This window comes from Musca domestica, unplaced genomic scaffold (genome assembly GCF_030504385.1).
Source record: "Musca domestica strain aabys unplaced genomic scaffold, Musca_domestica.polishedcontigs.V.1.1 15, whole genome shotgun sequence".
Taxonomy (NCBI): Eukaryota; Metazoa; Arthropoda; class Insecta; order Diptera; family Muscidae; genus Musca; species Musca domestica.
In genome coordinates this window covers 8,426,190-8,449,584 of record NW_026712207.1, presented here as the reverse complement: position 1 = coordinate 8,449,584, position 23,395 = coordinate 8,426,190, and the positions used below count along the sequence as shown (strand labels likewise).

The following is a 23,395-nucleotide window of genomic DNA, read 5'->3' as shown; positions in this document are numbered from 1 at the left end:
TGGGCGAGGTACTAGAAGAAGTAGTACGTTCTCTCCGTTCTTAATACCAGATCTTGTGTTAGTGGAAATATTGAAATGTGCGAAATTTGAAAATAACCCGACTCTTACTTCACATTTTATAAGAGATACATTTTATCTCAAAATTTTGAACCCTTGTGGGAAAGATACCGCAAGAAGTGGTCCGATATCTATCATATTCGCAACAGATCTTGTGCTAATAAAAATATTAGGATATGTCAAATTTGAAAAGACTCGGATGCTTATTTCAAAATTTTATTCGAAATAGAGTTATTCCAAATTTTGACCCGTTGTGGGGGAGGTACCAGAAGTAGTAGGCCCATATAGCCCATCATCACACCAGATCTTGTGCTGATAGAAATATTGGGATGTGTGTGTAATTTGAAGATAATCGGACTTTCGTTTCACATTTTATAAGAGTTATAATTATTCAAAATTTTGACCCTCAAAATTTTGACCCATCTTGCTTAAGTAGGAATATTTAGAGGAGTAGGAATTTAAAGAAAATTGGATGCTCAATTTGAATTTTATGATCGTGTTTTGGTTATTTTAAACTTTGACCCTTTGTGGGGGAGGTACCACAAGGAGTCGTCCGATATATTCCATCTTCGCTACAGATTTTGTGTTGATAGAAACCTTAGGATATGGTGAGTCTGAAAGCAATCGGGTGCTCATTTCGCGTTTTATTAGCTTCATGGCCATTTAAAATTTTCACCCGTTGTGGGGAAGGTACCAGATGAAGTGGTCCCTATATCCCATCTTCACACCAGATCTTGTGCTGATAAAAATATGGGGATGTGTGTAATTTGAAGACAATCGGACTTTCTTTTCACATTTTATAAGAGTTATAATTATTCAGAATTTTGACCCATTGTGGGGGAGGTACTTGAGGGAGTGCGCACATATTGCTCATTTTCGCGTCTGATCTACAACTTATGAAAATATTAGGATTTACAAAGTTGAAGCAAAATCGGATTATCCTTTCCCTTTCTAAGAAGTAAGATATTTTATTTGAAAATTTCAACCTTTTGTGGGGGAGGTACTGGAAGGAGTGCACCGATATTACCCATATCCGAACTCGATCTAAGTTTAACAATAATATTACGATGTACTCAGTTTGGGCGAAATCGAACAATTCCTTCGAGAGTTGTCGTGCGAACGGACGGACACGCTTAGATCGACTCCAAAAGTCCTCAAACGGATTTGGTCCAAAGAGACCTAGGATCTCAAACCGATATTTCGATGAAGCACGTATCGTATCTGTCGTATCAAAAGATAATTTCTCTTTATCGCCATATGGCTGAGGGTATAACAAGCCATTACTATTTGGCAATGAGGTTGAGAGGTTCAACATAGAGTTTCTATCCATCTGGGAGGCCTTCTATTTGTAGGAAACATATTGGAGATCTTCTACGTATAGAACACCAAAAGGAGGTTTTCTATCGGTAGGGCACGGTCTAGACTACACTAAGAACACCGATATATAAGAAGAATGTGTCTTCTATTTTTATAAAAACGATAGTAGAACTTATATCTTATCGATTTTTTACCGATTTTTTATACCCTACATTACAAGGTGGTCAGGGTATTATGTCTTTGTGCATTTGTTTGTAACAGGCAAAAAGAAACGAGATAGACCCATAGTTCCTTTTGATGATCTGCATAGAATCACTTTCTGAGTTGATTTATGCATGTCAGTCCGTCTGTCCATGTATTCTTGTGAACAAAATGCAGGTCGCATTTATTATCCGATTGAGATGAAATTTTGCAAACAACATTTGTTTGGCCCAAGGACGAACCCTATTGAAATTGGAGATAATCGGTAAAAATTTAGATATAGCTCCCATATATATCTTCGTCCGATTTGCCTTTTATTGTGCACCAAACGTGTAATATCAGCCCGAATATTATGGAATTTTGCACATACAACCAAATTAGGCCTGAAAATAAGTATGCCAAATTTTATCGAAATCGGTTCAGATATAGCTATAGCTCCCATATATATTGTTCATCCGATTTGTTATTTTTGTCCTCCGCAGCCGTAATATGCACTCTGTAACAACAATATTTGGGGAAATATATCAAATGCAGCTCAGAAATACCTTTGCTAAATTTTATAGAGATCGGTTCAGATTTGGATATAGCTCCCATATATAACTTCGTCCGATTTACTATTTATTGTGCACCAAACGTCTAATATTTGTCCAAATGTGATGGAATTTGGCACATACGACCGAATTTAGTCTAGAAGGTAGTATGCCAAATTTGGTGAAGATCGGTTCAGATATAGTTATAGCTCCCATATATATTGTTCATCCGATTTATTGTATTTGTTACCCACAGCCGTAATATGCACTCCGTAACAACGATATTCAGGGAAATATTTCAAATACAGCTCAGAAATATCTTTGCCAAATTTTATCGAGATCGGTTCAGATTTGGATATAGTTCCCATATATATTTTTATCCGATTTCAAATTAATTTCGCACCAAATGGGCAATACAAGTCCGAATTTAAAAGATACAAATGCTTCGGCATATTTAGTCCTTTGAATTTTAAATTATAGCTATAATCATAGCGTGTATGATTGAATTCTCCCATAAAAACTTTTAATTATTAAGTGGAGCTCAACTAAATTAGCAAAGTGGTGTAGGGTATCATAAAATCGGCCCCGCCCGGCTTTGCAACTTTCTTTACTGGTTTAAGTTTCGCATTTGAATATTGCAATGAATTATGACAAAAGTTACCTATGCAGGTCCATCTCGTCCAATAGACCCTAATATAACAGCTACATTCGGTGTTTTTACGATTTTAAAATAATTTTTAACGGATTTTAATGTTTTTGAGAATTGCCAAATTCGTTCGAAATTTTGGCGAATATTCAAAGTTCGGCCCGGCCGAACTTACAGCTTTTTTACTTGTTTATCTTTTAAAGACCAATATTAGGATTTTTGTCTAAAGAATATTTTTGTGATATCTACATGTAGAGGATCGCTTGGAGGACTTGTGTCTCTCAAACCCCGACAGGACAGGCTTCTATTTTTTGAAGCTCAAAAGGAGACCTTTTATCTACAGGGAACACATAAGAAGACTTCTAAAATATGAGGTCTTCTATCTAATGGAGTCTGATAGAATATCTATGAGAGCTTCAATGTACTTTGTATAGGAGCAATTCTGTTATTTTAAAGACCTACAGACCTGTGCATAAAAGTCTAGCAGAATGCCCATAGAATATTTTTCTATGTAAAGGAAATCAATAAAAGGTTCTCCCTATAAAACCTTAGATAATTATACTTCTATACCTTTAGACGTCTTTTCCAACAGAACTCCTTTGGACGATATATCCGTAGAAGGCCTGCGGAAGATCTTCATATGTTGATAATTACTATAACGCCTTTCATTTACCGAAAAAAGCCCTTTAGAAATTAAAAGATTTTACGGTTTCATGTCCTCCATATATTTTAATTTGAAATGTGGCGCCCAACTGAGGTGAGCTTTTATCTATGGGGGACCCATAAGAAAAATTCTAAAATATGTGGTCTTCTATCTAACGGAGACTGAGAGAATATCTATGAGTGCGTCAATGTACTTTGTATGGAAGAAATTCTTTTATTCAAAAGACCTAGAAGTCCAGCAGAATGCCCATAGAATATTAAGTAAAGGAAATCTATAAAAGGTTCTCTCTATAAAACTTTAGGTGGTAAGGAACACCCAAGTACGTTCTTCTAGTAAGAGAAGATCTTTGGACGATATATGCGTAGAAGACCTGCAGAAGATCTTCGTAAGTTGAGAATTATTATTACGTCTTTCATCAACCGAAAAAAAACCTTTGGAAATTAAAAGTTTTTAGGGTCTCATGACCTCCATATATTTTGATTTGAAATGTGGCGCCCAACATATTTTAAGATTAGTGGAACCAAAAGCCATTAGTAACTTGAGCTAAGCATGGAAAACCAACAAATCAGTAACGATTGTTGCCAAAAAAGAATATGGCTTTTCTTGGTTTTGGAAACTGAATGGAAACCAAGCCAAAAACAACAACAACAAAGAAACAAAATCAATTGACAAAAATAATGGCAACGACGATTACTTCATTTCGTACAGGAGACAAAAAAAAAAAAAACAACGTCGGCCACAAAGTGGATTTTCAGATGCTGTCCGTGGTGGTTCCAGAGGTTTACTTGATTTGGGGTGTGATGTGATCCGCCGTCGGAGGCTTTGTAATGCGACAACAGCGTAGAATTGCGTAGAATTGGAAATTTGAATTTAAAGTAAGATTACTTGGCAGCAGTAGGCGAAACCGAAGTTTCGGTTTGGTTTGTGGGGAGTGCTACAGTAGCTGCTGCTACTGTTTTGCGTTTTGCCTTTTGGATTGCTGCTATGCGGTCGGGCTTCCATGTTTGTATGTAATGTGTGGCGTTGTATTGAATTTGGGTGCTGGCAGGCTGGCTGGCTGGCCGGCAGACAGTGTTGCCAGAGAGTTGATAGGTGCCCGCCAGTCGGGAGCCATAAGTGTTTTTCTTCTCTACTGACGCTGCTGCTGCTTCTTCTTCGTTTTTAGCTTTTTTTTGCCATTTACACAACGAATGTAATGCGCCACATGGCGGTGGTGGTGGTGGCGATGGTGTTGTTGTTGCTTTTTAACCCAATGGGGTTATGTCGTTGTTGCCTTGGTGACGTTGATGTTGCCCACACGCGCTTCTCACCCGACACAGAGAGACAACAAACAGTAGCCGCCACAGCAGCATCATTCTGCTTCGCAGACAAAATAACAACAACAGCAACAATAGACTCCCATTAGCCGCCAACCAAAAAAATAAAACAACAACAAGAAAAATTACAACAACAACAATAAAACCTTAAACACTTGTCAACAACATATTTGAACATCCGCACACAAACCAACCATAAACGAATGTAGGAAAATCATCATTGTAGTTTGGCAAAAAAAATCCCTCGTTGGAATGGCCAAAAAACACGCAAGCCTCAAGCTTCTGATGACGACAACACAGCTGCCGCCTGAGGAGAATATTTGCCAATTTGAAACGAACCATCATCTTGTCCAATAAAAATGTAAGAAATTCTGTAAAAAAAGCATATTCTTACGGCGAAGCTTTTCAATAAAAATTGTTAGGTGCTGGTGCGACAATAAAACGGAAGGATATAAATGTCGCCAAGATGTTTTTTTTGTCCTACGCTTTTGCAAGGATTTACAGAAATGTCGCCAGAATCATGTAGGTGTATAGTAGTCATGTTATGTAAATGGTTATGAATGTGTTAATGTTGGGTTTTATGGGTTGTCCTTGATGCTGTGAGGGGAGGATATAATTTTCATTACTTACTTGCGATTAAGTTTACAGTGGTAGAAGAAATTGCAGAAAAGGGGAAAAAAATAATACTTAAATTCAATAAAAAACCAGTAAAGAAAGACTTAAAGTCGGGCGGGGCCGGCTTTATGATACCCTTCTCCACTTTGCCAATTTAGTAGAGCTCCGCATAACAATTAAAAGTTTTTATGGGAGAATTCAATCATACACGCTATGATAATAATTATAATTTAAATTTCAAAGGACTAAATATGCCGAAGCATTTGTATCTTTTAAATTCGGACTTATATTGTCCATTTGGTGCACAATTGATTTAAAATCGGATAAAGATATATATGGGAGCTATATCCAAATCGGAACTGATCTCGATAAAATTCAGCAAATGTATTTCTGAGCTGTATTTGCCATATTTCCCTGAATATCGTCGTTGTTACGGCTGTGGGTAACAAATATGACAAATCGGATGAACAGTATATATGGGAGCTATAGCTATATCTGAACCGATCTTCACCAAATTTGACATACTAGCTTCTAGACTCAATTCGGTCGTAAGTGCCAAATTCCATCCCATTTGGACAAATATTAGACGTTTGGTGCACAATAAATGGTAAATCGGACGAAGTTATATATGGGAGCTATATCTAAATCTGAACCGATCTCGATAAAATTTTGCAAAGATATTGCTGAGCTGTATTTGATATATTTCCCTGAATATCGTTGTTACGGAGTGCATATTACGGCTGCGGAGGACAAAAATAACAAATCGGATGACCAACATATATATGGGAGCTATAGCTATATCTGAACCGATTTCGATTAAATTTGGCATACTTATTTTCAGGTCCAATCTGATCGTACGTGCAAAATTCCATACTATTCGGGCTGATATTACACGTTTGGTGCACAATAAAAGTCAAATCGGACGAAAATATATATGGGAGCTATATCTAAATTTTGGCCGATTATCTCCAATTTCAATAGGGTTCGTCCTTGGGCCAAACAAATGATTTGTGCAAAATTTCATCTGGATAGTACAATAAATGCAAACTGTACTTTGTTTACAAAAATACATGGACAGACAGACGGACGGACGGACATGCATAAATCGACTCCGAATGTGATTCTATGCAGATCATCAAAAGGAACTATGGGTCTATCTCGTTTCCCTTTGCCTATTACAAACAAATGCACAAATACATAATACCCTGACCACCTTGTGGTGTAGGGTATAAAAAACAGTAACGAAATGTCAATAGTCGGGCGGGGCCAACTATAGGATACCCTACAACAATATGCGCGTTTAGTAGAGCTCCCGTAACGTATAAAAGTTTATATTGCGAATTTATGTGAAGTAGATCATACCAACTATGAACCTTATTTGAATGCGTATTATGGCCTTAGAGTAGTCACATTTTGGGAACTACGGGGTGAGATAAAAAAAAAACTGCAACAAAGTCAAAGGCTATAATTTTTACATTTTTTTTATTTTTTAATTTTTTTATTATTTTTTTTATTGAATGAAAGCAAAAAATGTCGGAAATAGCATCAAATTTTAGAATAAGTTCAGATTTGTTCGAATTGTTCACGTTTGGCACGAATTATGGCCTTCAAACGGCCAATGAAACCGTCACACGCTGCCCGAATGTTGCTCTGCCGTATTTTGGCCTATTCCCGGCGAAGCACTTGCTTGAGGTGATCGACATTTTGGTATTTTTTAGTGCCAACCTAGCTTTACAAAATACTCCAGACACAATAGTCCAACGGATTGGTATCCGGAGATTTTGGTGACCATTGTGCACTGGAAATGAAGTGAGGAACCTTATTTTGTAACCATTCTAGGGTGGCGCGTGCTGACTGGTGCGATGGTGCTGCGTCCTGTTGGAATGTCCAAGGTCTGCGGGCAAAATGTTTGCTTGCCCAAGGCTTCAATACACCCTCCAGAATATTTTCGTGATAATATTCGGCATTTATTCTGATGCCACGGTCGATTAATACGAGCGGAGAGCGATCATTGGCTATTATGGCGGCTCACACCATCACCATGGCCGGCGCTTGAGTTCTGGTGACCAACCGAAGGAGCACATTTTCAGCTGACCTCTTTGGCAAGTAGAAACCCGATCATTTTGTTTGTTTACAAACTGCTGGACAACGAATGCCTTCTCATCGGAGATGGAGAAAACCAAATTCGGCAGTTCACCTCTTTCGGCCAAGCGAAGCAACTCGTTATCTCTTTTCAGTCTATTTTCTTTGCGGTTGCGGTGTAAGTTCTGGCACTTTTTGGAATTTCAATGGCTTTACCCCGAGCTCATTTTTTGATATTTGCCGAATGGAATATTGTGATATGTTCAGCTCACGAGCCATTTTTCGGCCACTGCGATGCGGGTTTCGATCAAGTCGCTTCTTTACTTTTCGAACCATTTGCTGCTGTTTTCTTCCGTCCACTTCCTTGACGTCGGGCTACGCTACCAGTATCACGTTAACGAGCGATGGTACGAGACACAAAAGATTTATTCACATTTAAATGCTGGAGTGCTGTAACGATAGCCACTTATGGTTTTCCAGCCAAAGAAATAAAGAAATCACACCATCACGCTTAAATTCCATCACGAATAACTTTTTTTCTGGAAAATTCTCACCAAAATGCTTTTGTACGCTTGTAAACAATATAATGAGCTGTCACTGGAATAATTTTAACAGCTGTCGGACGAGTGGCTTAGAAATGACAGCAGTCTGAATTTGGTTGCAGTTTTACCATCTCACCCTGTAAACAAGTGTCATCAACGCTTTTCAGCGTGGTTGGCTTCGTTTCGTTTGCTGCTGTGCTTTGTGGACCAGCACATACATAGAAATACAACAACCGCATGAGAAAGGCTAAAAGAATGCTCGGCAAGAGTAGAATCTGCTCATTTTCAAACGAATTTTACTCGCACTCGAAAACGAGCAAAGCATTCTGCCTCTTATTCGAGCGAAATCTCTCATTCTTTCTACCCCCAGAAGTGCTCCCGTGACTTCGAGCAAGTTCCACACTTAACTCGAATTTGAGCTAGTTTTTCCAAGGTCTGTGGAGGATCCTTCAAGGAATCTTTAGACAGATTGTTTTGGATATATAACACCTTTGAAGATTTAAAACCCACATTGAGCTGCATAAGAAAACGATCGATCGTGTTATCGATAACATTTCTTAATATCAGATATTGGCGATTTCACAACGCCATTCTGTCTGCCGAGTTAGTACGTTATTATGGTTTTGAATCGCGCGTGTTCATAACACACGCTTGCTGGCTTGCCGCAGTATTTTACAATTCAATAACTGGATAAATGGCTGGCTGGACAGACGAACGCTTGGTTGGATGTTGGTGTCAATCATAAAAAAAATGTTTCTTCTTTGCCATTTGTTGTGGCTACTACTGCTGCTGCTGCTGGCAGTTCCTTCATCTTCATCTAATTAAGGCATGCTGCCGCATTCCATGGCCTTTTGCAATGCGAATTTTTCATTTATTTTATGACTTCTTTCTGTTTTTTCTTCTTCTTCTTCTTCTTATGATGACTTTCTTGTTGTTATTATTATTATTGTTGTTGTTGTTGTGGTTGGTTCTTCTTTGTCACAGATCTCACCTTTGCAACAAATATGGTTTGTTTGAGGTAAACAACTTCAGGTCATTTCTTTTTCGTCTTCTTCTTCGGAACACCAAATATGCTGTGGCCATTCGTCTGACTGGTTGCTGCTGGACGGTTGGTTGGTTCAATGGTTTGATGAACAGGATTTAGTTGTGCGTCTTGTCTGTCTGTCTGGAGAGAATTCTTTCAGATGTGTCATTGCTACATGTCGGAGTTATTGGTAACTCCGGTTAGATGTTTGTTGTTGTTGTTTTTGTCATTGGAAAAGTTATGTTCGATTATGGCATTTTGCAAACGATCTGTTATTCTCTCCTTGGCATCACTTATTCGGTAGCAAGGCCATTTTCTGGTTTTCACCTAACGTTTCTTTGTTCGCTTATAGTCATCATATTTTTGCTGTTGTTGTTTTTTTCTTTTTCCTTTGGTGACCAAACGGATGGGATGACTACCTTTGGCAGATTGTTGTATATGCGAAACTTCGGAGTTATTGGAATATTTTACAAAAAATTTGTAAGTCGAATTGTTCGAAATCAAAACTAAAATCTAAAAAAAAACCAAGTAAAAAAGCTGTAAGTTCGGCCGGGCCGAACTTAGAATACCCTCCACCATTTGGTACAAATTTAACAATTTAAAAAAAAATCCGTTAACAATTCTGTTAAAATCTTAAAAATACCTAATGTAGCCGTATATTAGGATCTATACGACGATGTGGACCTGCATAGGCAACTTTGTCACAAGCTATTACAATATTCAAATGCGAAACTTGAAAAAAAAAATCTGTTTATAATGTAGCTAAAATCATCAAAATACCGAACATAGGGAGGTACCATGGGGTTATAAAACGTGTACCTGCACAGAGAATTTTCTGCCATAGGCTGTAGTATCCATTACGAATTTCAAATACAAAATTTGAAATAATTTCGGTAAATAATGTCGCTAAAATCATCAAAATTCCGTATATCGGGGGGGTACCGTTATATGGGGGCTATACGAAGACGTGGACCTGCACAGACAATTTTCTGTCATAGGCTGTAGTATTCATCACGAACTTTAAATTCTAAATTTGAAATAGTTCCGGTAAATAATGCCTCTAAAATCATCAAAATACCGAATATCGGGAGGTACCATTATATGGGGGCTATACGAAGACATGGACCTACATGGCCCATTTTCAATACCAAAAGTTCTGCAGACATAATACACATTTGAGTAAAATTTTATCAGCCTACTTTATTTCGTTCGGAAGCTGTTGTGATTTCCACAGACGGGTAGATGGACGGACGTTGATAAATCGACATAGAATTTTATGCTGATCAAGAATATATATACTTTGTGGGGTCTAAAATGTATATTTCGAGGTGTTACAAATGGAATGGCAAACTTAATATACCCTCCATACTATGGTGGAACAAAAGTATCGGTCGTTTTGCCACCAGATGTCTACCCTCAGCAAATGTTCGACAATTTAAATATATTTTGACTTCTATTGTGATTATTCAAATTGTTGGCCCTCTATGGAATAGGTTCCGAAGGAATGGGTCAATATTGTCAATTTCATATCGGAACTAAAAAAATATGATATAAATATTGCGACGTGCCAGGTTTGGACGATATTGGTTAATTTATAGAAAATGCGGAATCATAAATTCCATATTCATCTAAGACTTCTGGTTGAGAGAAATACTTAGAAATAGCTTAGAAAATTGTAAAGAATTGCTGAGTTGTTTCGCAAGTGATGACAGATAAAAATGTTGAAAATTGTGACCCTTTGTGGGTGAGGTACCAGAAGAGGTTCGCAAATCATGTGTAGCAAAAATATTTGTATGTACGAAATTTGAAGAGAGTTGGATGCTTGTTTGGCTTTTTTTGAGCGTTTTGTTTTTCAAAATATTGAACCCTATGTGGGAGAGGTACCAGAAGAAATGGTCCGATCTTTACCATTTTTATAACAAATCTTCTGTTGATGAAAATATTGAGATGTATCAAGTCTGAATGGAATCGGATGTTAATTCCGCGTTATATAATAAAACATAAATATTCAAAATTTTGACCCTTTGTGGGGAAGGTACCGGACTTAGTGGACCGATATATCCCATCTTCAGAGAAGATCTTGTGTTTGCAAAAATAAAGGGATGTGTGCTATATTAAGAGAGCCGGATGCTTATTTCGGATTTTATAATCGGTTTGGTTATTCTCTTTGTGAGGGAGTTACGAGAAGGAATGGTCCGATCCCTACCATAGGAATGGTCCGATCCCTACCATCTTTATATCAGATATTGTGTAGATGGAAATATTGAGATGTACCAAGTCTGAATGAATTCCAATGTCAATTTCGCGTTTTATGGTAATCAAGAATATTCAAAATTTTGACCCTTTGTGGGGAAGGTACCGGACTTAGTGGACCGATATATTCCATCTTCACAGTAGATCTTGTGTTTGCAAAAATAATGGGATGTGTGAAATATGAGGAACGCCGGATACTTATTTCGGATTTTATAATCGTTTTTATTATTCAAAACCTTGACCCGTTGTTGAGGAGGTTCCAGAAGGAATGGTCCGATCTCTACCATCTTTATAACAAATGTTGTACTGATAGAAATATTGAGATGTGTCAAATCTGAATGGAATCGAGTGTTATTTTCGCGTTTAATGGGCTTCATGGATATTCAACATTTTTAACCGTTTGTGGGGGAGACTCCAGAGGAAGTGGACAGATATTTGCCATCTTCATGGCAGATATTGTGTTTGCGAAAATAATGGGATGTGTGAAATATTAAGAGAACCGGATGCTTATTTCGGATTTTATAATCGTTTATATTATTCAAAACCTTGATCCGTTGTGGAGGAGGTTACCAGAATAAATGGTCCGATTTCTACCATTTTTATAACAGATCTTATATTGATGCAAATATTGAGATGTACAAAGTCTGAATGGAATCAGATGTTAATATCGTGTTTTATGAGCTCCAGGGATATTCAAAATTTTTACCGGAAGGAGGAGTGGACAGATATATTCCATCTTCACAACAGACCTTGGGCTGATAAAATAATGGTGATGTGTGAAATTTCAAGACAATCGGACTCTTCAGATTTTATATAAGATATAATTATTTAAAATGTTCACCCTTTGTGGGGGAGGTATTTGATGGGGTGGACCGATATTGTATATTTCTGCACCTGACATGGCTCTGATGCAAATATTAGGATTTGCAAAGTTGGAGTAAAATCGGATTATACTTTTACTTTCTGTTTCGGTAAAATATATTTTTTTTCTGAAAAGTTCGACCTTTTGTGGTGTACCAGAAGAAATGTACCGATATTGCCCATCTCCCAACTGGATCTATGTTTAATAATAATATTACGATGTACCGAGTTTGGACCAAATCGGATACTCACTTCGAGAGTTGCGGTGCGCAGCAGCCAGCCTGACAGTCAGACAGACGGACGGACATCGCTAGATCTACACCAAATATCCTGAAACGGATTTGGTCCAAAGAGACCTAGGATCTAAAACCGTTATTTCGATGAGGCACGTTCTGGGTCATACCAAATGATATATATCCTCTCTAGCCATATGGCTGAGGTTATAAATAGTGGACCAAATAAAACTTGCGGAAAACACGATAATATTTCCCAGCAAAAACTCATTACCAAATAATGGGATTTCCAAACAATTTTTGGTTGTCGTAACTTCATACAAATCGGCCACATGACTACAGAAAATAGATAATATTTGATTCCTCAAAAATATGGTATAGGGATGCTCGAATTTGATATGGAGGTCTCTGGAATTGAGATTGGCAGGTTTTTTTTTTGTTTTTTTTTTTTTTTTTTTTTTTTTGAAAATGTGTACAATAATTGTACGAAATTGTACTACATTTTGGTATTGGGTGAAGCTGAAATAGAACTGAAATTCTGAAAATTTGTATTGGAGGTGGTTTTGGAAATGTGTACTATATTTGCACGAGGACTACTAAATTTGATATTGGGTAAAGGAATAGACCTGGAATTCTCAAATTTGTTATAGATGTCACTGTTGGTGTCAGTATTTGAGATATGTAAATGGTTTTGGAAATGTGTACCATTATTGTTCGAAAAGTTCAAAACGGAACTAATTTTTGGTCACCGTTGGTGTCTAGGATGGAGAAATGTAATTTGATTTATACCCTCCACCATACTATGGAGGGTATATTAATTTTGTCATTCCGTTTGTAAAATTCTAAGAAGATTTAGCCATGTCCGTCTGTCTGTCTGGGTGTCTGTCTGTCTGTCCGTCTGTTTGTTGTAATCACGCTATCTTTCGAACGAATTGAGATAAAAGGCTAAAATTTTGCACACATGTTTTTTTTGCCAGTAGACAGGTTAGGTTCGTAAATGGGCCATGTAGGTCCAGGTTTTCATATAGCCTCCATACAACGGTACCTACCGATATTCGGTATTTTGACGATTTTAGCGATATTATTCACCGGAATTGTTTCAAATGTGGTATTTGAAGTTTATAATGGGAACTACAGTCTGCGACAGAAAATTGCCCATGCAGGTCCAGGTCTTCGTATAGCCCCCATATAACGGTAACTCCCGATTTTCGATACTTTGATGATTTAAGCGGCATAATTTACCGGAACTTTTTCAAATTTATGACAGAAAATTGTCTGTGCAGGTCCACGTCTTCGTATAGCACCCCTATAATTGTACCTCCCTATTTTCATTATTTTGATGATTTTAGCGACATTATTTACCGGAAATAATTTCAAATTTGGTATTTGAAGTTCGTAATTGATACTACAGCCTATGGCGCAAAATTGTCTGTGCAGGTTCACGTCTTCGTATAGCCTCCGCCTACCGATATTCGGTATTTTGATGATTTTACCGACATTATTCGCCGGAATTGTTTCAAATTTGATATTTGAAGTTCGTAATGGATACTACAGCCTATTTTAGAAAATTGTCTGTGCAGGTCCACGTCTTTGTATAGCCCCCCATATAACGGTACCTCTCGATATTCGGTATTTTGATGATTTTGCCGACATTATTCACCGGAATTGCTTCAAATTTAGTATTTGAAGTTCGTAATGGATGCTACAGCCTATGACAAAAAATTGTCTGTGCAGGTCCACGTCTTCGTATAGCCCCCATACAACGGTACGTCCCAAAATTCGGTATTTTGATGATTTTAGCGTCATTATTTAACGGAATTGTTTCAAATTACGTATTTAGAGTTCGTAATGGAAACTACAGTCTGTGACAGAAAATTGTCCATGCAGGTACAGGTCTTCGTATAGGCCCCATCTATCAGTACCTCCCTATATTCGGTAGGTACAATACCCACCGAATTTTTTTGACATGTCGTATTTGACGTTCGTAATGTATACTACAGCCTATTTTAGAAAATTGTCTGTGCAGGTCCACGTCTTCGTATAGCCCTCATATAACGGCACCTCCCGATATTCAATATTTTGAAGAGTTTAGCGACATGAGTCACCGGAATTGTTTCAAATTTAGTATTTGAAGTTCGTAATGGATACTACAGCCGAAGACAGAAAAGTGTCTTTGCAGGTCCACGTCGTCGTATAGGCCTTAATGTAATGGCTGCATTCGATATTTTTAAGATTTTAACAGCATTTTCAATGGATTTTATTTTTTTTTTTTTTTTTGGAAAATTGACAAATTCGTTCCAAATGTGGAGGGTATTCAAAGTTGGGCCCGGCCGAACTTACAGCGTTTTTTGGTGGTTCATGGGATAGGTTCATGGGATAGAGCTGAAATTGGTTTCTAGGCTTTACATATGGGGACGTTGAGATAATTTTGGATTTTTGGAAACATTGAATATGGGTCCATTTGAAGACTCTTTGGTGGAAAGCATAAACATGTTTCTATCAATATTTCCGAAAAAGGAAAAACTTAAAAAAATTTTAAAACCTTGAAAGTCTGAAAATTTAGTACGATGTATAACGTTCTGATTACAAGATTTTGCCAAAACTGAAAAATTGTACATTTTGAGTACTAAAAGGGTGCACAAATTTTAAAGCTCTCTATAAAAAAAATAGCCAATGCTCCACACTAAAATTTTTGCTTCCGTTCGTGTAGGAAAAATTTTAATGTGGACCTTTTGCTGACGAAGTAAAGAGCATTGACTATTTTTTTTTTATATAGAGCTTTAAAATTTGGCACCCTCCACCATAGAGGGCGGCACCTTCATAGGGAGGACATATTAAATTCGTCGTTTATATTTGTAACACCTCCAATTGTTTGCCTGTCATTTTATGCCATTTAATGTGACAGTTGGACATTAGACGACTGACATTCCGTTTTGTGGAAAAGTCAAGATTGCCTTCTGACACTTTTTTTAAAACTAACTGCCACAATATTGAAATGCAAAGAAATTGCTCTTCTTTTCTTTCACTTTGTGGTTGTACTATTTTTTCCCCCATTTCTCCGTCTCAGAGAAATCTGCCTTGGAAATTGAGTGCAAATGAACCTCAGCGAGTGGGTGATAGTTTGAACTAATTTTTTGTATTTATTTGCGGTTAGAATTCTTGTGGTCTTGAGATATTGTTTTCAAATCATTTCAATATTATGTGACAAAGAAGAAAGTTTCCATTATATTTTTTTTAAATTATTTTTTTATTAATAATTTTTTTTCTTTCTCTTTATTTTGCAGATATTTACAGTCAGACAAACACAAAACGCAAAGAAGAGCTGTTTTCTACAACAACCCCATAACGAACGACAAATGCTCTAAGCATTTTGGAAAAATTGCCGTCTTTTTTCACTTTTTGGTTTAATTTTAAGGATTCTTCAAATTTTTTCTACAACATCAACAACAACAACAACAAAACGAATTGTGTGGTAAGTGTTTAAACTGGAATTTTTAATTATTTTTTTTTAATAAAAAAATGTCCACAAATAAGAGCCCGTAAAGAAAGATCAAAAGTCGTGCGGACCGACTTTATGACATCCTATTATATTTGGGAAACGAGTTTCACCAAATGTCGTATTTTCATCCAGGTTAAATTCAGTTGTGTATGCAAAAGACCTTCCAATATGGGCTGATAATATATATTTTGTGCACAATAACCGTCAAATCGGAGGAAGATATACATGGAAGCTATATCTAAATCTAAAACGATATCGATAAAATTTAGCAAAGGATATTTATACCCTCATCCATATGGCTATCATTTGATATGGCCAAAACGTGTCTCATCAAAAAAAAAAAAAAAAAAAAAAAAAAAAAATAGTTTTAGATCCTAGGTCTCTTTGGACCAAATCCGTTTCTGGAAATTTGGAGTCGATCTAGCGATGTACGTTCATCTGTCTAGTTGGTGCGCACGATAACTCTCGAAGGGAGTATCCGATTTCGTTCAAACTTGGTACATTGTTATATTATTATCAAACTTAGATCGAGTTCGGAGATGGGCAATATCGGCCCACCCCTTCTGGAATCTCACACATGAAGGTCGCAAAAAAAAAAACAATTATATTTTACTGCACAGAAAAAGAAAGGAAAATCCGATTATGCTCCAATTTTCCAAATCCTGATATTTGTATCAGTGCTAAGTAAGGTACGAAAATTTACTGTATCGGTTCACTCCCTCTGATACTACAAAGGATCAAAATTTTGAATAATCATAACTCTTATAAAATGTTACGCAAGAATCCGATTGCTTTCAAATTACACACATCACAATATTTTTATTAACCCACGGTCTTGTGTGAAGATGGAATATATCGATCCACTCCTTCTGGTACCTACCCCACAACGGGTCAAAATTTTGAATATCCATGAAGCTCATAAAACTCGAAATTAGCATGCCATTCCATTTAAATTTGGTACATCTCAATATTTCCATCAACACAAGGTCTGTTATAAAGATGGTAGAGATCGGACCATTTCCCCTGTTACCTCCCCCACAAAGGGTTACATTTTTGAATAATCGAAACGATTATAAAATCCTAAATAAGCATCCGGTTATTTTCAAATTTCACACATTCTATTATTTCTACTAACACAAGATCTGCTGTGAAGATGGAATATATCGGTCCATTCCTTCTGATACCTCCCCCAAAAGGTTCAAAAGTTTGAAATATCCATGAAGCTCATAAAACGCGAAATTAACATCCGATTCCATTCAGACTTGGCACATTTCAATATTTCCATTAACACAAGATCTGTTATAAAAATAATAATACTGAGCGAACCATTTCTTCTGGACGGACGGACAGATCGACTCTAAATGTCCTGAAACGGATTTGGTGCAAAGAGACTGTTTTGGCCGTATTAAATGATGTATATTCTCTATAGCCATATGGCTGAGGTTATAAAAAGGCTTAACACAAACTGTTGGAACGAATCTAAAAGCTGAACTTGAATTTAGATTATAAACTTTTCTCTTGATTTTCTAGAACTGATATTTTCGTAGCCATTACCAAAGCAATGTTGGACTGTCCTTTACCCCACAAACACAGAGATTTTTTTATAAGGATGGACATTTTCATATTTATATAACGCAACCTTTTTCCCCATTTGATACTTTGTCCGATGCTCTAAAGTACATAAATACATACTCATTTACATATGTAACATTTATATATGTGGGTTTATTTACCCAAAACCAACGAACATCGACATATCCACATACATTTGTCAACCATAACTTTTTCTCAAACTCACATAAAATCAGGCTCCAAAATGGCGCCCAACGACAACAGTAACCACCAAAAAAAAAAAAACTAGGGGAGAAAGCGAACATTATTTTTGCACAAATATATTTATGTCTAGATGTGTAACAAAATTTATCTGTGTTTGGATGTTGGTTCAGCAAAAAAAAAAATTGGAGATGTAACAGAGATTTGAGAGGATACACACACACACAAACCCACCCATACATATCCTTGTTTTTAAGTTAGGGGTATCTCCAAAAGGATATATGAGTATATACGTATGTATCCACAAAATGAAAAGTTGTTAAATCCAACGCGCACACACACACACACACTCTCTCTCTCACTAACACATTGAACGAAGAAGAAATATTTGCTGAATTTCACAGGAAACAAAATGGCCGTTTTGGCTCCACATTGTCGCGCCAATTGAGATTTTTATAGCTGATGGTTTATGAGTGGGGATGGCTGAGATGGGGGGATGCTGATGCTGATGATGGGTTGGTGGATGGTACCACTGGTGATGGTTGGCTTGTCAGCTCCTCCTTCTCCTCCTCCTCCTCCCTGATCCCCAGCATTCATCTCCCCCTCTTCACCACCATCATCTCTCTTGGCTTTCTGACTGTCACAGTTGACAACCAAAGTTGACGTTACTTTACTGCCCCGTTGTTATTGTTGTTATTATTTGTATGGTCTATATGTATGTGTAGCCTAGCCGACAAATGTTTTCTTATCTCAAACTAGACTGTCTTTTTTTTTTCTTATCCATCTTCGGTATTGTAATGGAGGTCTTCATAAAAACTGAAAAGACTATTTACTCAGCATACATTAGCAATAAAATGTTGTTTTTTTTTTTTTTTCTTTTTGCATCTTCATCTTTTGTTACACAATTATCTTTTTGGACCGCCCGCCCCCTTCCCCACCATATTTACATTGATTAAATGTGTAAACTTTGCAAATGCCTTAAAGTTCTACGAACGATTTACAATTAGCAATGTCAAGAATATCACATTTTATCTTTACAATTTGCTTTGTTATTTTGTAAATATTAAGACATGGACTGAAGGGGACTGGTAATTAAAAAATGAAAATTACTGTCATTTTCAACTGAGATAACAAAAAGAAATAAATTTTTTCGCACGAAAAGAATATTTAAATTTTCATAAAGATCTAGTCTTTTTAGATATATTTATAAAAAGCTCATTATGTCCATAACTGCATAATCGATTGAAAACTTCAATTAGAATCCGAAAAAAATCAAACAGGTTTCATTTTCGATACTGTCAACACATTCAGGAAGAAAATCCTTGGAAATTTCCTGAAAAGTGGAACGTTTTTGTTATAGGGAAACTCGACTTTTCGAACTATAGATCTTTGTTCGATTCTCATGTTTATGTGAGCCCAAAAGTATGCAGCTATAAACATTTTTTAATTTGCATTTTCGACTCATGGAAAGAACAATTTAATTTTTTTTTTGATGAATTTTACTTTTCAATAACGGCAAACAATATCAGCCAAGGGGCCACAAGGAACTCGCTTATAGGAGCATATCCACTTGGATTTTCCCACACCGAAGATAGAATGTTTCACAGTAAAATTTCAAGAAAATTACAACAAATTTGAAAAGGTTCTACACAGGGTGAGATAAAAGAACTATAACAAAGTCAAACGCCGTTATTTTTATTTTTTTTTAATTTTATTGAATGATAGCAAAAAATTTCGGAAATAACATCAAATTTTAGAATAAGTTTAGATTTGTTCGAATTGGTGACCTTTGGCACGAATTATGGCCTTCAAACGGCCAATGAAACACGGTCACACACTGCCCGAATGTTGCTCTGCTTTATTTTGTCCCTCTTCCGGCGAAGCGCTTGCTTGAGGTGATCGACACTTTGGTATTTTTTAGTGCTTTCCAAAATACTCCCGGCACAATAGTCCAACGGATTGGTATCCGGAGATTTTTGTGACCATTGTGTGCTGGAAATGAAGCGAGGAACGTCATTTTGTAACCATTCTTGGGTGGCGCGTGCTGAGTGCGATGGTGCTAAGTCCTATTGGAATGTCCAAGGTCTGCGGCCAAAATGTTTGCGTGCCCAAGGCTTTAATACACCCTCCTGAATATTTTCGCGATAATATTTGGCATTTATTCTGATGCCACGGTCGATTAACGGTCGAGCGGAGATCGACCATCGGCTGTTATGGCGGCCTTCACACCATCACCATGTCCGTCGTTTGAGTTCTGGTGGCCAACCGAAGGTGCACATTTTCAGCTGACCTCTTTGGCAAGTAAACACGATAATTTTCTTTGTTTACAAACTGTTGGACAACGAATGTTTTCTCATCGGAGACGGAGAAAACCAAATTCGGCAGTTCACCATTTTCGGCCAAGCGAAGCAACTACTCTTTAGAACTTTTGAGTCTATTTTCTTTCTGTTGCGGTGTAAGTTCGTGCACTTTTTGGAATTTCAATGGCTTTACCCCGAACTCATTTCTCAACATTTGCCGAATGGAATATTGCGATATGTTCAGCTCACGAGCCATTTTTCAGCCACTGCAACGCGGGTTTCGATCAAGTCGCCTCTTTACTTTTCCAACCATTTCTGCTAATGTTGCTGTTTTCTTCCGTCCACCACTTCCTTGACGTCGGGCTACGCTACCAGTATCACGTAATCGGTAACGAGCGATGGTACGAGACACAAAAGATGTATTTACATTTAAATGCTGGAGTGTTCTAACGATAGCCATTTGTGGCTTTCTAGCCAAATATAAAGAAATAACACTATCCCGCTTGAATTCTATCACGAATGACTTTTTTTCTGGAAATTTCTCACCAAAAGGCTTTTGTACGATTATAAATAATATAATGAGATGCCACTGGACTAATTTTAACAGCTGTCGGGCGAGTGGCTTAGAAATGACAGCAGTCTGAAGTTGGTTGCAATTTTTTCATCTCACTCTGCATTTCCGCCATAGGTTTGTTTTTTGAAAAACCATGAAGATTATTGAAAATATATATTTTTTAGGGTCTATCTGAGTCAAAGTTGTGGGTTTTTTAAGGACCTCCAGCCTAAGAATTGTAGCTCGATTTAAAAAGGAAAGGAACATCTAATTTTGCTTAAATTTTGAAAATTCTATTTTTTATGCTAGCGCTAGGCCACAAAGGGTCGTCAACAGTTGTAATTATCATAACGCGAGTCGAAATATATTTGAGTTGTCGAACGTTGTCGACAAAACTGTCTGATATTTTTAACTTGTTATTCCTTAATTTCCACAATTGAAGTTGTACCATAAAATAAGTGTTGAAATTATCGGAAGATTAAGATTCTTGTTTAAGGGGATTTACATAATTCCAATCAACTATAATGAAAAATCCGCTAAAATCCTTTAAAAACTTCAATACTTTAAAATTAGTTTTTTTCCACTTAGAAAATTTTTTGAAAATTGAAAATTGCTTCAACAATTCGTCTTGTCTACGATCCACTTTTAGGTCTGTTTCTAGTGTCCAGAATGCTTCATTTAGGATTTTTAGATATGTTATTCTCTCAAGAACGATTGTCAATATCTGGCTACTATTTGATACGGCCGCCATTTAATGATGGGACCAATTATAATGTTATATCCTGATTTTCGGCATTTCGCAAATTTTAGCACTAATTAACAATTGGATTGGCATAAGAGCACATTTTAATACCAGCCAATGGTTTGCAATTTGTAATTTTGAAATCTTTATGAATTGGAAAAGTTGATTTGAATTATTTGGTATGTTGAAGGCCCTATAAATAGCAAATTTATAAGTTTAAATGACAAAGAAATTCAATCAGGAATACTTAGTAAATGTACCTTCAAATCGATGGATGAAAAAAAAAGAATTTTATTTTCGGAGTCTTTCAGAAAGGCAACTCCGGAGTCTAATCAAGACATGGCTCGACTCCGCTGTTTTTTTTAATCAAGTTTCTGTCAAATTTTCTATATACTTTTCTTCTGTTTCACATTCACAGAATCAAGTATCTAGGGAACTTTACTTTAAGGGCCTATTTTTGTAGAACAAATGTGAACGAAAAACGCTATTCCAAATGCCCTCCAGCATACTATTTAGGAGGGTATGTTAACTTCGTCATTCCGTTTGTAAATCCTCGAAATAAAATATATTCTTTATCAGCGTAAAATTCTAGGTCGATTTAGCGATGTCCGTCTGTCTGCTTGTCTCGAACGAATGGAGATAGAAGACTAACATTTTGCAACCATATATATTTTGCCAATAGGCAGGTTAAGTTCGTAACTAAGTCATTCCGAGCCAAGTTTTCGTCTATAACGGTACCTCTTAAGATTCGGTATTTAGATCGAGTTTTTTCAAATTTCGTATTGGAGGATCTTAATGGGTACTACAACCTATGACAAAATATTACTTATGCAGGCCCACGTCTTCGTTAAACCCCATAGAGATATTCTACACAGGAATTGATTTAAACTTCATTTTTATACCCTCCACCATAGTATGGAGGGTATATAAAGTTTGTCATTCCGTTTGTAACACCTCGAAATACTGATAAAAAAGAAAAGATTGATAAAATTTTGCTCAAATGTATGTTATGTCTGTAGGACTTTTGGTATTGAAAATGGACCATGTAGGTCCACGTTTTGGTATAGCCCCCATATAACTGTACCTACCGATATTCGGCATTTTGATGATTTTAGAGATATTTTTCATCGGAATAGTTTCAAATTTTGTATTTGAAGTTCGTAATGGATACTACAGCCTAAGACAGAAAATTGTCTGTGCAGGTTCACCTCTTCGTAAAACCCCCATATAACGGTACAGCCCAATATTCGGTATTTTAATGATTTTAGGGAAATTGTTCACCAGAATTGTTTCAAATTTGATATTTGAAGTTCGTAATAGATACTACAGCCTACAACAGAAAATTGTCTGTGCTGGTCCACGTCTTTCTATAGTCCCCATATAACTATACCCCCTGATATTCGATATTTTGATGATTTTAGCGACATTATTTACCGGAATTGTTTTAAATTTGATATTTGAAGTTCGTAATGGATACTACAGCCTATGACAGAAAAATGTCTGTGCAGGTCCACGTCTTTCTATAGTCCCCATATAACTATACCCCCTGATATTCGGTATTTTGATGATTTTAGCGACAGTATTCATCGGAATTGATTCAAATTTCGCATTTGAAGTTCGTAATGGATACTACAGCTTAAGACAGAAAATTGTCTGCAGGTCCAGGTCCCATATATCAGTACCTCCTTATATTCGGTATTTCGATAATTTCAGCGGCATTATTTACCGGAATTGATTCAAATTTCGCATTTGAAGTTCGTAATGGATACTACAGCCCATGACAGAAAAATGTCTTTGCAGGTCCAGGTCTTCATATAGGCCCCATATATCAGTACCTCCTTATATTCGGTATTTCGGTGATTTTAGCAACATTATTTACCGGAATTATTTAATATTTTGTATTTAAAGTTCGTAATGGATACTACAGCCTATGACAGAAAATTGTCTGTGCACGTTTATTACAAAAGTTGCGTATGCAAGTCCACCCTAATATACGACTACATTCGGTATTTTTAAGATTTTAATAAAAATTTTAATGAATTTTAATTTTTTGAAAAATGCCAAATTTGTATCAAATGGTGGAGGGTATTCAAAAAAAAAAAAAAAAAAAACATTTTCCTACGGCCGGGCCGAACTTACAGCTTTTTTTTTTTTTTTTTTTTTTTTTTTTTGTAGAAGTTCAAAGTC

At 36.6% G+C, this 23,395-nt stretch overlaps 1 protein-coding gene across 6 annotated transcripts in view; it reads left to right on the top strand.

Annotated features, from left to right (window-relative positions):
* The window catches only part of LOC101889915 (talin-1), a 100,643-nt gene that overhangs the window by 30,688 nt on the left and 46,560 nt on the right, over positions 1 to 23,395 (top strand). For all 6 annotated transcript variants that reach the window (XR_009341745.1, XM_005179214.4, XM_059119629.1 and 3 more), the window contains exon 3: positions 15,626 to 15,813. The gene's annotated coding sequence lies outside the window, so the exon portion shown is untranslated. The remainder of the gene's footprint in view (positions 1 to 15,625; positions 15,814 to 23,395) is intronic.